Here is a 16,002-nt window from a genome sequence, read left to right on the forward strand (position 1 = left end):
GATTATGGATTAGCCTTCGAGCTGGATTATATGATGTATTCTAAAGGCTGATAAATAAGATCAATTGTTGAAAAGGAACTTGTTTGACATTGTTTTTCTATGTTCGTGCATAAGTTACGTGAAGGAATCGGTGATTAATTGGCTAATTAAGGAAGCTGTTTTTACTTGTCAAACTAAATGTGATAGGTAATTAGATAACTAAAGCAACCTAAGGAAAGTGCGTGGACGTGACCATGGGTCCATCCTACGGAAGGGTGGTCCTGGTTGGCTGGGAACTCTTCTCAACAGAATTGACAGCGAGGTAACATTGACCTAGAATCTAGGAAGTTAGAGTCCTGATTTATACTGTTTTAGGGGAACAGAATGGGACTATGCCTTATGGGCAGGGAGGTTGAGCCTCGCATCCCTCTCGTTTCCCATTCTCCTTGAACCAAGTGCAGTATAAATCCACTTTGACCCTGATGTTTCTACGTAAAGTAGTTCATCTGAGGCTTGACGCTAGTTACCTCCGAGGAACTTGACCATTAGGGAAACCTTGATTCTGGTTGATCCTAAGTGGGAACGGTCGGAATGCTTTTGTTTCATGGCAGAATCGGGAAGACCTAGATCGCAAACCCCGTGACATTTCGTGGGAGTGCCGGGTAGTGCTTTCCGGACTCTCTTCTTGATGGGCTGCTAAGACGTGCCCTACAAGTGGACAAGTGGACACGTTACAGTTGGTATCAGAGCAAATCAACGAAGGATCTGTCTTTTACAAGGAAACTTAATGTGGAGAAATAGAGCAAATGTTGTTGTTAAGAACATTTCCTTACTTACTTACCAATGCTGACCTGCAGAGTCGCGAAGCATGGAACAAATTCTTGGTATTCTAGGTTATGTTTATGACTGCGATGCGTGCTTCGACTTATCGAGGAGGCTAGATATGATGAATATCCTAGACCGCATCTACAATCCTTCACCCTTGTACGTGGAATGGAGATGGACGGGGGACTCAGGAATTTATTACATAGCTGCCCACCGACTTGCGTACCTTCTAATAAACTTGAAGAGAATCAAGTGGATGGAGGACCTAAAGATCGTGAAGCTGTTCATCTTTGTTAAGGCTCACGTAAACAACCCTACATGTCGGTGGTCGAAAGGTTAAGTAGAACAAGTATGTGTACGAGGAAGTGACTCGAGTAATCCCTGCTGATAGAATCAAGGTGTTGGGATGTTATGAGAAGAATGGGTATCAAAGGAAGGGATACCCTAATCTTCCTATGACCTATCGATTCTTAAAAATCCATGACCCCAATCCATACTATTACTCAATTCCCGTGGCTGAATGTAACACAATCTTATTCTCCCCGAATTAATGTATCAACTTGTTCCATTTTCCCAAAAATAATTGTACTCAGAAAGGGCTATGCCCATATGAATGAGATAGACTTTTTTAATCAATGACTGTCTTGGCTATAAGTATTGGTAACAGAGTTAAGTGATTAGGTCACTTGGCTAAAAGCTGAACTGGGCATGTTAATGCAATGTGAGAAATGTGCTTAGCAAGTTTTTAACGTTAAGAATTTTTAATGCCCAGGCACAACCTCAAGTGCAGATTCCTAGTCCGACCCCTATACCAAGTATGACCATGATTCAGGAGAAGAAGTTTCTTCTCAAGCAAATCAAGCCACCAAAATTTGATGGCAAGGGAAGGACCGTCCAAACTGATGCCGAGTTTTGGATCAAATCCATGGAGGATTACTTCAAAGCAGCAAGTAGTGTACCCGCCAACCAAGCAATGCTCGCCAAGATGAAGTTTATCAGTGAAGCAAGACTTTGGTTGAAGCAATGGTGTAGAGACCAAGGGATATCGAAAGGGTCAATTACTTGGGAGAAGCTTAAGAAAGCTGTGCAAGGGAGATATCTACCACCTGCCTACCGCACGTAGAAGATGAACGAGTTCTATGAACTAAAGCAACTTGGTATATCCCTTAATGCATACTATTCAAAATTCGTTTCTCTTTTGAAGTATGCACCACAAATGGATATGACACAATGGGTGTCGAAGTTTTGTGTTGGATTAAACCCACCTATAAACACCCGCCTCGAATCAATGCGCCCAACATACCTTCTGGATGCGCTCATTCAAGCTGCACCCATAATATAGGAGGTGTAGATCAAGCCAAGAAATAACAAGACTTGGTATTATAAGGATCAGAACAAAGGAGTGTATAGGTTCTAGGCGAAGAGAGCGCAAGCCAAAATCCGGGACAAAGGAAGAAAGCTAGGACCAACACTATCAATAATTTTATTCCTACCCAAGGTAATGGCCGCAATCTTCGTTGCTTCCATTGCAACGAGCCTGGTCATTTTAAAAGGCAGTGTCCCAAGCTTAACGGAGAACAATGTCAAGGGCCATTCCAAGGAACCGTCCGTGGCCAAGGAGCCGCCATCATGGCCAGAGGGAGAACCTCTAGTATTGCCAACAAGAAGCTGTGTGATGAAGAAGACCCATCCATGGAAGTAGACATTGATAGGGCAATGGTTCATGCTGCCCTTCACAAGAAAGGCCTGAATCGCCAATTTTTGGTGAATCAGACTCCATCGGATTATCAAGGTAAAAGCTTCAAAACCTTGATTGATTGTGGCAATATGCATTCCTTCATTTCACTAGTTTGTGCAAAAAGATTAGGAATAGCCACAATAGATGCATCTACCTTACTTGTGGAATTAGCAAATGGTCGTGAGGTCACTTGTACCAGGCAAACTGCTAAGGTGAGATTCCTATTGGGTGGAAAGTCGACTTCGGTCAGATTCAAGGTTATGAACCTAGGTGTCCATGAGTGTTTGCTCGGAATGGATTTGCTTAAACCTAATGATGCCCACATTCACTGTGGAAAGGGCCAAGTTTCCTTCCAAAATTTGGAGGGCTATCTTCGAGGCCATTGGGACTCAACTATGTTTCAGTATAGCTTACCATCCCCAAACCGATGGTCAAATGGAGCGAGTCAACCAAGTCATTGAGGATATGCTAAGGGCACACTGCTACCACGAGCCCAAAAAGTGGATTCAACATTTGCCACTGGTTGAGTTTGCCTACAATGATTCCTACCAACAAAGCATTTAGATGACCCCTTTCCAAGCATTGTATGGGCACGACTGTCCTTCTCAGATCCAACCTTGAGGGTTGAAGCCTCAAAGCAGATGCTAGAAGATATGGATGACCAAATCAAGTCAATAAGACATGACATCCAAGCCACCAAGGACAGACAGAAGGCTTACGCGGATCTGAAACGTCAAGATAGATCCTTTGTTGAAGGAGATATGGTCTTCATTCGCGTACGTCCAAAGAAGAGTTCCCTATCCTTGGGTGAATGCAAAAAGTTGAGTCCAATGTATTATGGACCTTACAAGATTCTTAAGTGCCTAGGGCCTAATGCTTACAGACTGCAACTCCCTAAAAACCTAAAAGCTCATAATGTATTCCATATCAGTCTACTGAAAAAGTATGTGCCTAACCCTAGTCACGTGCTTGATGATCAACAAGTTGTAATGCCTAGCCAAGGAGTCCTTGAGCTACGGCATGACAGGATCTTAGATGTTAGGAAGAGGCATTTGAGATCCAGAATCTTGAGAGAATACCTCGTCCAGTGGAAAGATTATCCCGAAGAGGATGACACTTGGATGGATGAAAGTAATCTCAACCAACAATACCCCCAGTTCTTCTCGAGATGAGGACATCTCGATTTCTCTAAGGGGAAGAGAATGTAATATTTCCGCCTGAAATATTAATCAACCCTAAACCCCGCACACCCCACGCAAAAATGCAACGCAAAGTAATCTCCCGCATCGTAAAATGTTGGTGGCTAAGTGCTCCCTCTGTGCGGATTAATAAACTCCAGCTCCGTGTCGTGTATGGGAGACTGTGGCTTGAAATCCCAAGCCCACAAGCCCACACGGGAACACCCTTCATGGGAAAAGGCAAATGGATAATGGTTAAATTTTGTGAAAAATTTTTTACTGTTAGTCCTCTCCCCTCAGCCGATGCATGGCGAGGAGAGGGAGTATGGAGGGGACCTTGAGTTCTGTGGAGAGCACGGGGGAGGGAGGAGGCATGCAAGTAAGCCACGTGCGTGGCTATCTCCCCCCCCCCCCCCCCCTTATCCTATATGACCCCCCTTGAAGCTTGAGGGGAGGGAGAAGAAGGAGCCGACATGCTACTGCTGCCCGCCATCGCTACCATGCTACCCTCACGCCGTGCTGCTACGCCATGCCCCACCATCATCATAATCATCATCCTCACCTCCATCCTCATCAACATCATCATCTTTCTCCTTCCCAATCATTTCCACCTCCCCCCCACGTCATTATATCCTGAACAGAAGCATAGAAGATTCTAAATAAGGCTTCCATAAGCCTTGTTTCTCCCTGTTTCCCTGGTTTCCCTTAAAACCAAGTCTCAAAGGCCTGTGTCTTGCGCGGGAGAGGGAGATCGCGGACTGTGAGACTTCGGGACACGCGAGTAATCCAAGGGGAGTTGCTGCGATAAAAGACACTACATAAATGGCTCCGAAGCTAAAGACGCGAGGCACACATGCGAGAGCTTCCAATCCGAGTTCGCGTGTGGACAACACCCCAAACCTCAATGCCCAAGTTCTTAAAAATTGATTTCGCATGAAAAGAATGCACTAGGCATGCCCAATTCTCGTAGCCAAGTTTAATCACATTTGGAAATTTTAATTGCTCACTGATTTACAAGATTTAGTTGCATGATGTGCGTTTGAAATTGCTTGCACTTCCAAGTTGTAATCCTAAATGCATATTGCATAAGTTAAAAGGTGGATTTGTCTAAATGCATCCTTGATTGCCTCTCGAAAAAGAACATTGCATAATGCATTTAGGTAATAATTTCCTAGCTGCATTTCGCGTATAAAATCATTGTAGGCGCCCATTGAATGATGTCCAAATGATCGCAATGCATGGAAAATTGCATGCGAAGATGGTTGCATTTCAAGTCAGGTTAAGTGCTAAAGGAGGGATTAATTAAATGTCAGACTCATGGTATTCGCTCATGCATGGAGTTTTTTTAAAATTGAAGTTTGTATTTAGAAAAGGATGCATTTCATATTAAAGTTTGAATTCAATGCATTAGACGAAGGGTTTATAGGCATAGTTCTTGATGTAAATCAATGTAGGTTTTATATGAGCTAGCCCTAAATTATCAATCATTATGATTTAGGCAAGGAAAAGAAATGGTCATTGTAAATCTTATAGTTGCATAGAAGGAAAAAGTTTATGAATTGCATATTTGCATGGAATGTTGTATCTTGAAATTATTTACATCTTTTTAGGAAAAATATTTGCATCTCTAAGGAGAGATCACCTCTTGTCGCAAGACAATTAGATCGATTTAGGTAAATTTCTTGCAATGGCATAACCCACATGGGATTCATAAAAGCATAAATAGTTAGTACGATGAACACCTCAAAGTGCTAGGTAGGGTTTATTTATGTTAAAAATTCTGCCTAGTATCACACTTGGGATGCCAAGTCAAGACTTCCAATCCCAAAGATCCTACCCACATTCACGGAATGTTAGGATTAGCTAAATGCCCATGCAAGAACGATCTTGGGTTCTCACCCTAATGATCGGATGACCAAATGCTAGACTTTTGCAAGGAAGTTAGGAGACCTAAGGGCCAAAGCGTTATTGGTTTAGCAGGGTTTGGGTTGGGTTGGGTCAAGAGGACTCCCAAATCCTACATCTTGACCCAAAGGTATTCTTGACTAAGTAATACCGTGTGATGGGAAAAATGATCCCACAAGATAGGTGCGACACCTATGCAACAAGTTGCAACGTCACATGGTTTTGTGTTAAATCACAAAATAGAATTGCCACTCCTTAGAACAAGGTTGGCGAGTTCTACATACAAGTCTAATTTGCAAGAGGATGAGTAGTCATCCTACTACACCACCCTTCCTTGAGGTTGATTTGCCAAGTTAGGGAAGTTGTGTATCATCTAGCAAGAAATTGACCAATCAAGATAGGACAAGGAGGTTGTCCGGGATTTATTGACCCTAATGTAAGGAAACCTAAGGTATTTGTTAGTTGGGTTAATAGGATATAAACCCTAACCCAAGGTTAAAAGGGTAAACAAGCATATCGCTTACAAAACCCTTGGGGGATCTTGCCAAGTCGCAATTGATCTCGGATCAAATCTTGGGTGCATTCGGAGAAAAGGATTCACACCTTAGCAGTTGGCCGTACCAACGACCACTGGATTGATTGTGTTTGTATAGTTAGGAGCACTGTCTGTACTTCTTTGCTCAAGGAACTAAATATGAAAAAATAATTAATGCTTCAGGTTGAGGGCCTGGAGGGAGAGGCAACATCAGTTACCCCCGATTGTTTGCCTGACACTATCCAAGGGGGTTGTTAGCTACGTCGGGTACGTGGACCGAACCCATTGCGAGAGGTCTCTCTGTGGGTGCTACTTGGAGCAGGAGGACGCTTGGGTGCCAGGGGGGGCTCTGGCCATAAATCCCTTGCCTCTAGGTCCTGCACAAGAGGCCGACATGACTCGAGATTAGATCTCGAGGCCCGCATACTAGTCTACAGGTGAAAAATTGGAATAACGATCCCTGAGGATTGTTGGAATTACCTTTGGGTGATTATGGAATTGCCTTTGGGTAGATTATAGATTAGCCTTCAGGTTGGATTATATGATGTATTCTAAAGACTAATAAATAAGATCAATTGTTGAAAAAGAACTTGTTTGACATTGTTTTTCTATGTCAGTGCTTAAGTTACGTGAAGGAACCGATGATTAATTGGCTAATTAAGGAAGCTGTTTTTACTTGTCAAACTAAATGTGATAGGTAATTAGATAACTAAAGCAACTTGAGAAAAGTGCAGTGGATGTGACCATGGGTCCGTCCTACGAAAGGGCAGTCTTGGTTGGTCGGGAACTTTTCTCAATGGAATTGACAGTGAGGTAACATTGACCTAGAATCTAGGAAGTTAGAGTCCCGATTTATACTGTTTTTGGGGAACGGAATGGGACTATGCCTTATGGGCAAGGAGGTTGAGCCTCGCATCCCTCTCGTTTTCCATTCTCCTTGAACCAAGTACAGTATAAATCCGCTTCGACCTTGATGTTTCTATGTAGAATAGTTTGTCTAGGGCTCAACGCTAGTTACCTCTGAGGAACTTGACCATTAGGAAAACCTTGATTCTGGTCGATTCTCACTGGGAACGGCTGGAATGCTTCCGTTTCGTGGCAGAATCGGGAAGGCCTAGATCGCAAACCTCGTGACATTCCGTGGGAGTGCCAGGCGGCGCTTTCCGGACTCTCTTCCCGATGGGCTGCTAAGACGTGTCTTGCAAGTGGACACGTGGAAACATTACATGTACTCTATGAAATGCAATGATGATAAGATATTCTACAATCCTATCATGCTATGCCGTAGGTGGTTGCTTCAGCCCACAAGGCCTTATGAAGCTTGAATAGATAAACTTGATGATTCTCATTCACATAACTAGGTGGCTACTCCACATAAACTTCCTCTTGCAACTCCCCTTGCTAGAAAACATTCTTAACATCCATTTGATGCATGATCCAACCTTTCGATGAAACCGCTGCTATGATAGTATTTATAGTGGCCATTTTAGCCACTAGAGCAAAGGTCTCCTCATAATAAATACCATGAGTCTACATATATCCTTTGGCAAACCATGCTTACCTTATAGTACTCAATAGATCCATTTGACCTTGTAAATCCATTTGCAGCCAATAGCTTTCTTGCCTTTCAGGTAATGACACTAACTCCCATGTGTCATTATCCATAAGTATAGACATTTATTCATCCATGGAATGATCCAAATACTCATTACCCCACTGCATCCTCAAAATAGCTAGGTTCCACATCCTACACAACCTTAGCTATGTATGCATAGTGATGAGCTACATAGCTATCATATATTAATCATTGCATTGGCTTTCTCACTCTAGTTGAGCTACGTGGACCTACCACCAAGTGCTTTAGCATCCCCTTGTGCCTTTTGCACACTAGATGTTTTAATAGATGAAATCCCAAACTCCTCATCCAACCTTTGCTTAGAGCCATCTGAATCAACATCAATATGAGAGAAACATGATGATATACCTATCACAAATAGGTGAGTCCCTAGCTTTCTCTTTATCTTTTCTTGACATATATGATCTACTTTATTGTTTTGGGACCAAAAAATAGACCCCAATATTGTCTCTATTCGCTCTAGCAGAGCTCCTACACACACCAAATACCGCTCATGGTCTCGCGGTGAGGATCATCTAGATAATACGAAATGATTTATCCAAATAATAAGTTTGTATGCATAAGTTTTAAATTGTAGTCCAATGGTTGCCTATCCCAACTCCAAGCATAGGGAGCTTTCCATACATGGGTGACTACTTCACTCAATTTATACACACAAAGGGCACCCCTTAGTTGAATGTTGATGTGGCCTCTACAACTCTCCTACACCCTAGGGATTGACCTTGGGATGCACCATCTTAACACATAAAGAACAATGAAACAGTATAGTCCTCTCTACTTATCAAGAGAATTATTATTTTCTCATGTAGACTTTCCCCAAAGATAGCCACTCTAACATACAACAAAGGAACCTCTTTTGCTCAATGTAGGTCAATAATTTAGCAGATAGGTGCTATTCATCCAAGAGTTCTTCTTTGACACCATGCTGCATGTATATATACTGGGTGTCATGCCCTAGTGTGTTTAAACAATTTTAATTAATCAACCACCTGTTGTGTAAATACATTTTTTTCACGCTTTTTTCTAATGTAATGCGGTATTGAGAAGATAGAATGGGGCTAACCCGTGCTTCCACTCCTTTATATATTCAATGGAACCTAAATGCTATATTTCAATGTACAATCATTCATTTTTTCCTAATGAAAAAACCCTAGCATTTTAGCCTCATTGCCTATTGATTCACTATATATGACATTTGTTATGTAATTTGTCATTTTTCCATAGAAACACCCCCTAAATGGCCATTGTAAGACACAAATGGATATAAATTGAGGCTAAACCCCATGCCCTATAGCCCACAATACATCCAAATATATTTTACTATTTTCTCTCATTTTTTAGATTTAAAGCCATTTTTTCTAATTTCTTGCTATTTTTTCTTAATTTTCTTTTATTACTATTATAAATATCCATTATTTTGTAATTTTTGATCACATAACAACAAAGAATAACCATGAAAATTAGTTTATAATATTTTATCCATATATAACACTTCTTTCTATCATTTCTATTAATTATTATCAAAACTACTTCATTTTGCGTGTGTTTTGTGTCTAGATAATTAATTTATTCACTAATGTGATATTAGTTTAGGAAATTTTCTTTATGATGGCACTCAAACACTTCACATACTACTCTCATATCAAATTTCATGCCATATGGCATCATTTCCATGATTAAACATAAAAAGGAACCAGATTTCTATGAAAAATAAGACTTATTAGGATTTTTTAACTTTTATATTTTTATAGTTGCATACATGACCATAAAATTGGTCCAAATTTGGCCTCTACTCAGTGTTGGTTCATGCCGAACAACTACATTTGGTTCAAGCCGAACAACTACATCTCCTCTCAATTTTCTCTTGATTATTGTCACAAAAACAACCCACAAGAGGAGATAGACAGATAAAGCCTAGAAATGGACCTTTCAGATTAAGTCATCATTCATAGAGTGAGAGGCAGCGATAAAAGAGTGAAAAAATAGAGAAGAATCATAGAAGAATTAGTTGCATAGGGTGCATTGAGGCTTTGATAGTCATCTCTCCCTCTCCTCTCTCCATCTTGTCATCATACACTTCCTTTCCTTCTCTCTTTTTTTAAAAAATGTTAAAGAAAAATGCCCCCCTTTTCCACCCTGTCCCCCTTCACATGAAAAATTGGGGGAGGAGGCCACTAAGGGTCACACTCCTTCTGACTTACCCAAAACCTATTTCATACTTGGTCCTCTTTCAGGCTCCCACTTAGGCACCCATAACGTCTATGTCTGGCCTTCAAATTGAGTTTTGAAAAAATTTTACTTTGGGACTCTTGCATCACTTGGCACTTGACATTAATGATTCCTTTATTTGAAAAAAAGTACAAAAATCTAGAACTGCCACAGGATTCATCTTGAATGTAACTTTAAAACCCCCATCTTTCACCGACACTTAATGAGTGAGAGCAAAGTTTTGAGCCTGGGATGTGCCTAAAATTTGCCAAAAAATCCAGAATTTAGGGAAAAAATATTTAACATCGAAGGCGGCGGTTGCAGCTAGGACAATTTTAAGCACCAAGTGAAAGACGGCTTTTAAAAGGCACCCGAGTGACACTTGTGGATTTTTGATAATTTTTCTGATTGCGGTGCGGGATGTCAGGAGCTGCCAGTCAGTGCGGGATATCAAGCTGGACGCCTAGGATTTTTCAGAGCTTGAATCGGAGCCAGGATGCGGAAGAGGCCACAAATTGGCAAGATATGAAAAGATGGACCAAACCTTGGACAAGAGGGGGGTTGCCCTTTGGAGATTTCAACCCCCCCCCCCCAAAATTTATGCATGAAAAAAAAACGTGGATGAAGCAAATCGTGAAGAAATGGTGCTATCAGGATGCACCGAATTTTGCGCTCCATCTTCATGATGCTTGATGACCGGCTGTGAAGAAGCTATGCAATGGAAAATGGGGCTGAACTTCTCTCTCTTTGTTGATTCTATTGCCGCCCTTCGTGCGAGCAATGGCTACTTGGATGGGAAGAACAGATTCTAGTATTTCTCTCTCCTCCCTCTCTCTCTTCTCTATGGGTTGTTCATGTGTACCATCTTGATGAAGGAATTAGTGAAGGAGAATGAAGGAAATGGTGATGAAGATTGATGGAGATGCTAAAAATTGAAGTACAGCATTGGATTGAGAGCAATGGAGGCTCCATATGTTAATTATGCAGTCATTCAAGGCGTCTCGGGTAAAGTAAAAACACGGTATGACCATTTTTATGAAGAAAATGAGGGATTTTTGATAGTTTATGATGATAATTATGTTCTTATTGGATGTAAATTTGTGTGAGGGCTGTTTGCATTATGAGTAATTGCTGTTTATTAGAAAATCTTGGTTTTGCAATGATTTACATGCTTTATTTAATTCTCGTAAACCCGAAATACGGTTTTTAAGTGGCAAAATGGTAGTTTTTCCGTTTCGGGTGGATAAAAAGTATTCCCATGGGAGGAAAATGGAAGATAAATTAAATGTTAGTATGCTGAAGTGGTTAGAATAAAAAAAACCCACAAAATAGTATATTTTATTGCCAAATAAATCCAAAAAATGGAGAAAATAAGAGAAAAAATAGAAATACGTCTTAAAAAAATAAGGAAAAATATAATAATTGTTTGTGGATGTGTGGTAGTGGTAAAGCATGAGGTTTGGTTTCAGTTTACCCTATCTCTTTGTCAAAGTTTGTGTATTTATTGCTTTTTCTACATCAAAACATGGCAAAATGAACCTCTACACCTATGCAACGAAAGCAATACCTAAACGTAGGGGGTTGGGAGGTTTGAATGGTGTGATTTGCGTGCTGATTGTTGCTGATTTTCTAATGCATTTCATGGCATAGAGTCTGTGTTATTTTAATTAAGAGGATAGTAGCATGATTGTTATCTCGGTGCTATCCTTTCATCGCTGCAACCGGTTAGTGAGATGCATTTTAAAATGTGGTTGTGCACACCACATTTCTGATTTTGAAAATGATGTTTGAGCACTTTAGAATCATTCTCCTTTGCATCTGCATAAAATCATGGTATCAGAATAAGAAAAACCTGGATGCATAGCACCTATTTTCAATGACAATGACCCACGTTGAGTGTGGAAAGGCATCCTAAGCCGTAGGATAGACGTTCGTTTCTTGGGGAATTATTTAGTAAGGACACATGGTTGATCTCCTGGATTACTTGTGAAATGAAGAGTGGAGTTTGTTCGTTTGTTTTATATGTTGAGTAGTGCATCAAGGGGCCAATCCCTGCGATGTAGGAGAGCTGTAGTGGGGCCACGGTGTTTCTACCAAGAGGTTTCCTCCCATGTCTGTGATTATTGTGGTATTTGTTGCCAATGTGTATGGGTTCTCCCTTCGTGGAGTCTATAGAAAGGGAAACATTGGACTACAAAACGATAAAACTATAAACGCATAGATTAGGCTTTAGGGCAGTTTGTCCTTTAGCAGTAGATTGACGCTCCTGGTCCATGAGGCCGTGAGGGTGTGTTTGTCTGTTATGAGCATGAGGTCCGGCTAGTGCCATAGCAAGTGCCGGCCCATTTCAGGTCCCATCAGTGGTGCGTCTGTGAGGAGCTACCAACAAGTGGTGGTTCTCGAATCTAGGGTTTTTAGGGACCAAAAAGTTGGTTTATGTCCTCAGACAAGGACCGTCAAGTGGAAATACAAAAAGCAGAACGTGCTAAGAGGGCTAGACGACGGTTGGAGATTGTAAGTTGCTATTCTGCTCAAAGGAGTAGCCCGATATGCATAAGAGGTAGTGGTCTTAGTAACCGAATTGCTGCACATAGTCCTTTAGGTGCAGGAGGAAGCATAAGTTCTTCCTCTCTTCCACCAAGTCAACCCACTTCCAGTGGGGGTGTGATTCCATTGCAATTATGGCATGGCACAACCCATTGCAATTCCTGTAGGGACCCCGGATCTGCAAGCTTTAGGAGTGCCTTTGCCCATTTTTAATGGGTTAGCTGAAGAAGATGCAGAGTTTCACATTTGTGAATTCCAAAGATTAATGTTTAATTATCGAATCCAAGATGAGGGACATCTCATGATGTTCTTTAATATGACATTAAAAGGGAGGGCTGTGGTATGGTATCATAGCTTAGAGACTGGAACCATAACCACAATTGACCTGTTTTATGCAACCTTCCGAGGAGAATATGCCCCTGAAAGAGGTGGCCAATACTAGTTGCGCATTTTGAATGTAACACGCCAAGATCCCCATGAGAATGTGAAAGCCTATGCCAAGAAGCTTAAGGAAGTGTTTCATAAGTTACAAACTTACATTCCTATTCCGTCGACTACCCAATTGCAATACTTCTTGCATGGATTGGATTTCAATATTCAAGTACAATTGAGCAGTGTGGCTTTGGATGATATAGACATCGCCATTACGCGGGCAGAAGGAGTAGAGTCACGATTACAAATGGCCTACTCCTCTCGAATAAATCTTAATGCGGGTTTAGTGCCTGGAGGCAATTTACCATTGATGAACGGAAGTCAAGGGATGCCTATGAATAACCCTAATGGGAGAGGAAGCATGGTTCAAAATGTACCTTTGCTACCAGCTCCTCCCAGTGTGACTATGCCTATGGCTAGTCAATTGGCTCCACCAAATGTTGGAGGCCAAGTTTTGAACCCTAATGTTGTTCCTGTGAGTCAACAACCAATGCCCAATCAAATTGTTAGGTCAATGGAAGGACGGATAGACAATAAAGACTATGATTCAAGTGTCTCTAATGTCCTTGGAGAAGTTAAGGATATGATGAAGCACTACACTGACATGATTTTTGAACAATATCAAAAAATAGCTGTTGACGTCAATTTCCTGAAGAAGCAACAGAATCTGATAGGGAGTCAATGCCTTGAAGAGGGGGTCCCTCAAGATTCAGTTGTAAGTGTGGTAGACAATATTTCCCTAGAAACTGTCCAAATGTTAAATGTGATATTTGTGGGAAGTCGGGCCATTTAACCGCTACTTGTTGGAGTAAGATTAGTTCCCTCCAACAAGGAAGTAAACAACTAGGTCCAGTTAATCATAGAGCGCAAGGTAATAACCTCCAGCAAAATGATGGACCAAGACAAATATTGCAAAGGGGAAAGACCACTATAGAAGAGTTGCCATAAGGCAATGAAGTCAACCTTATTGAGGATGTATGCGTCAATGGCACTGAAACCTCTAACCTAAGAGCCGTGACAAGAGGCCAAAAGGCTAAAGAGGTTGATAAAGACAATGCAAAACCAGTTGAGGGCAACCCTAAGCAAGGGGATAAGGGGACACAAGTCCTGAATCCTAGCATGGAAGGTGGACCTCTAAGGCCTGTTGACAAAAAAGTCGATCCTAAGAAGGATGAGAAAGTGCCAAGAAAGATGGAAAGAGCTAAAAAAGAAGCACCAAAGCCGGTCTCGAGACCAAAAGAAAGGATGGTGTGGCGAGAAAAGAGAGCTTTGGCTACCTATCATGATTTTGATTTAGCAAGTTCTCTTTGCAAAGTCAAACCAGATGTAAACCTCTTACAGTTGATTAAATTATCTCCAGGAGTACGCAAGGAATACAAGAAGATCTTGCATATTGGGTATATTGTAGAACCTTTGGGCATAGCACGAGTAGAGGAAGATTGGTTTGATCATGCTGAAAAGAATTGTCCTAGGGTTCCAGCATACGTGGATGGAATATTAGTGGAGCATGCAATCATAGACATTGGGTCCTCTGTCAATATCATGAGTTCAGAGTTGATGGAGAGGTTGGGTCTAGGCATTCAAAAAGATAGTTCCACCCTTCTTAGAATGGCTGATGATAGTCTAAGACAACCAGAAGGTTGCGTTACTAAAGTCCATGTTATAGTCGCAAGTGTAGAATTCTTCTTAGGCTTTAGGGTGATAAGGTTTGCAGGACGTCTTAGCTATCGAGTCTTGCTAGGTAGGACTTGGATCTTACGAACAGACTGTCAAGTTGATATACCCGTCGATCGAGTGGTTCTAGGTAGAGGTGCTAATCGAGTAATAGTCGATGCTTACCCTGAGTCTCCTTAGAGTGAGAGAGCTCCTTTATCCTCTATTTAATTAGAAACAACAGATGATCCATCTGGTAGTGAGACATCATCCAGTGATGAATCTAGAGAGGGGTCCACTATACAGAGGAAATTTATCAGATAACCCTAAATGAGATGATAGAGCCGCAAGATAGGATAAGAGATGCGTATGTGATTTAGTTGGACCTTGGCACGCCAAATGATTCGCGGCCAATTAAATTAGATTCCATGCTCAGTTCAGCAGAAAGGGAGGACTATGTGTCCTTGATTCAAGAATTCTACAATATCTTTGCTTGGAGTTATGACGAGTTGAGAGGCATTCCTCCCAGCCTGGTTGTTCATACTATTCCTGTAAAAGGAGGCAGTCGCCCTGTGCGTCAGAAAGTAAAGCGTATGCCTTTTGAATTGAGGGATGGGCTATTTGAGGAGTTATAGAAGTTACACAAAGCTAGTTTAATCTTCCCTGTACAGCACACAGAATGGTGTTCACCAGTTGTCATCAGGAAGAAGAAAAACAACTAGATCCGACTATGTGTAGATTTTAGAGAGCTGAATAAGCAGACGGTTAAGGATTACTACCCGTTGCCATTTATTGACCAGATTTTGGATCAATTAGCGGGTAGGGAAATATATTCGTTTATGGATTGCTTTGTGGGATACAACTAGATGGCAATTGTAGAAGAGGACAAGTTGAAAACAACATTTATTAATGTCTTTGGTACTTTTGCATACCATGTGTGATGGCCTTTGGTTTGTGCAATGCACTTGGATCATGGCAACGAACAGCAGACAAGACCTTTGGTGACATTTCCCCCGATGAGTTGAAAGTATTTATCGACAACTTGGGGGTAGCCACTGTAAGGGAAAGGATGTTGATTATTTTAAGAAAGTGCTTTGAGCGTTGCATAAAATTTTGTATCGCTCTTAACCCACGGAAGTGTGTCTTTGGAGTACCTTATGGGCTATTGCTAGGCCAAGTGGTCAGTTCAGTAGGAATCGCAAAACAACTGACCCTGAAAAGATCAAGGTTATTGTTGCTATGAATCCACCATGCACTCCAAAAGAGGTACATAGCTTTTTGTCATCGATAGGGTACTATTGGAGGTTTATAAATGCCTTGGCAGAAAGGACGTTGCCATTAACAAACTTGTTATCCTTTAGCTGTC

The sequence above is a fragment of the Lygodium microphyllum genome, chromosome 2 (assembly GCF_053477565.2).
Source record: "Lygodium microphyllum isolate KBCC chromosome 2, Lygodium_microphyllum_v1.1.10, whole genome shotgun sequence".
Classification (NCBI taxonomy): domain Eukaryota; kingdom Viridiplantae; phylum Streptophyta; class Polypodiopsida; order Schizaeales; family Lygodiaceae; genus Lygodium; species Lygodium microphyllum.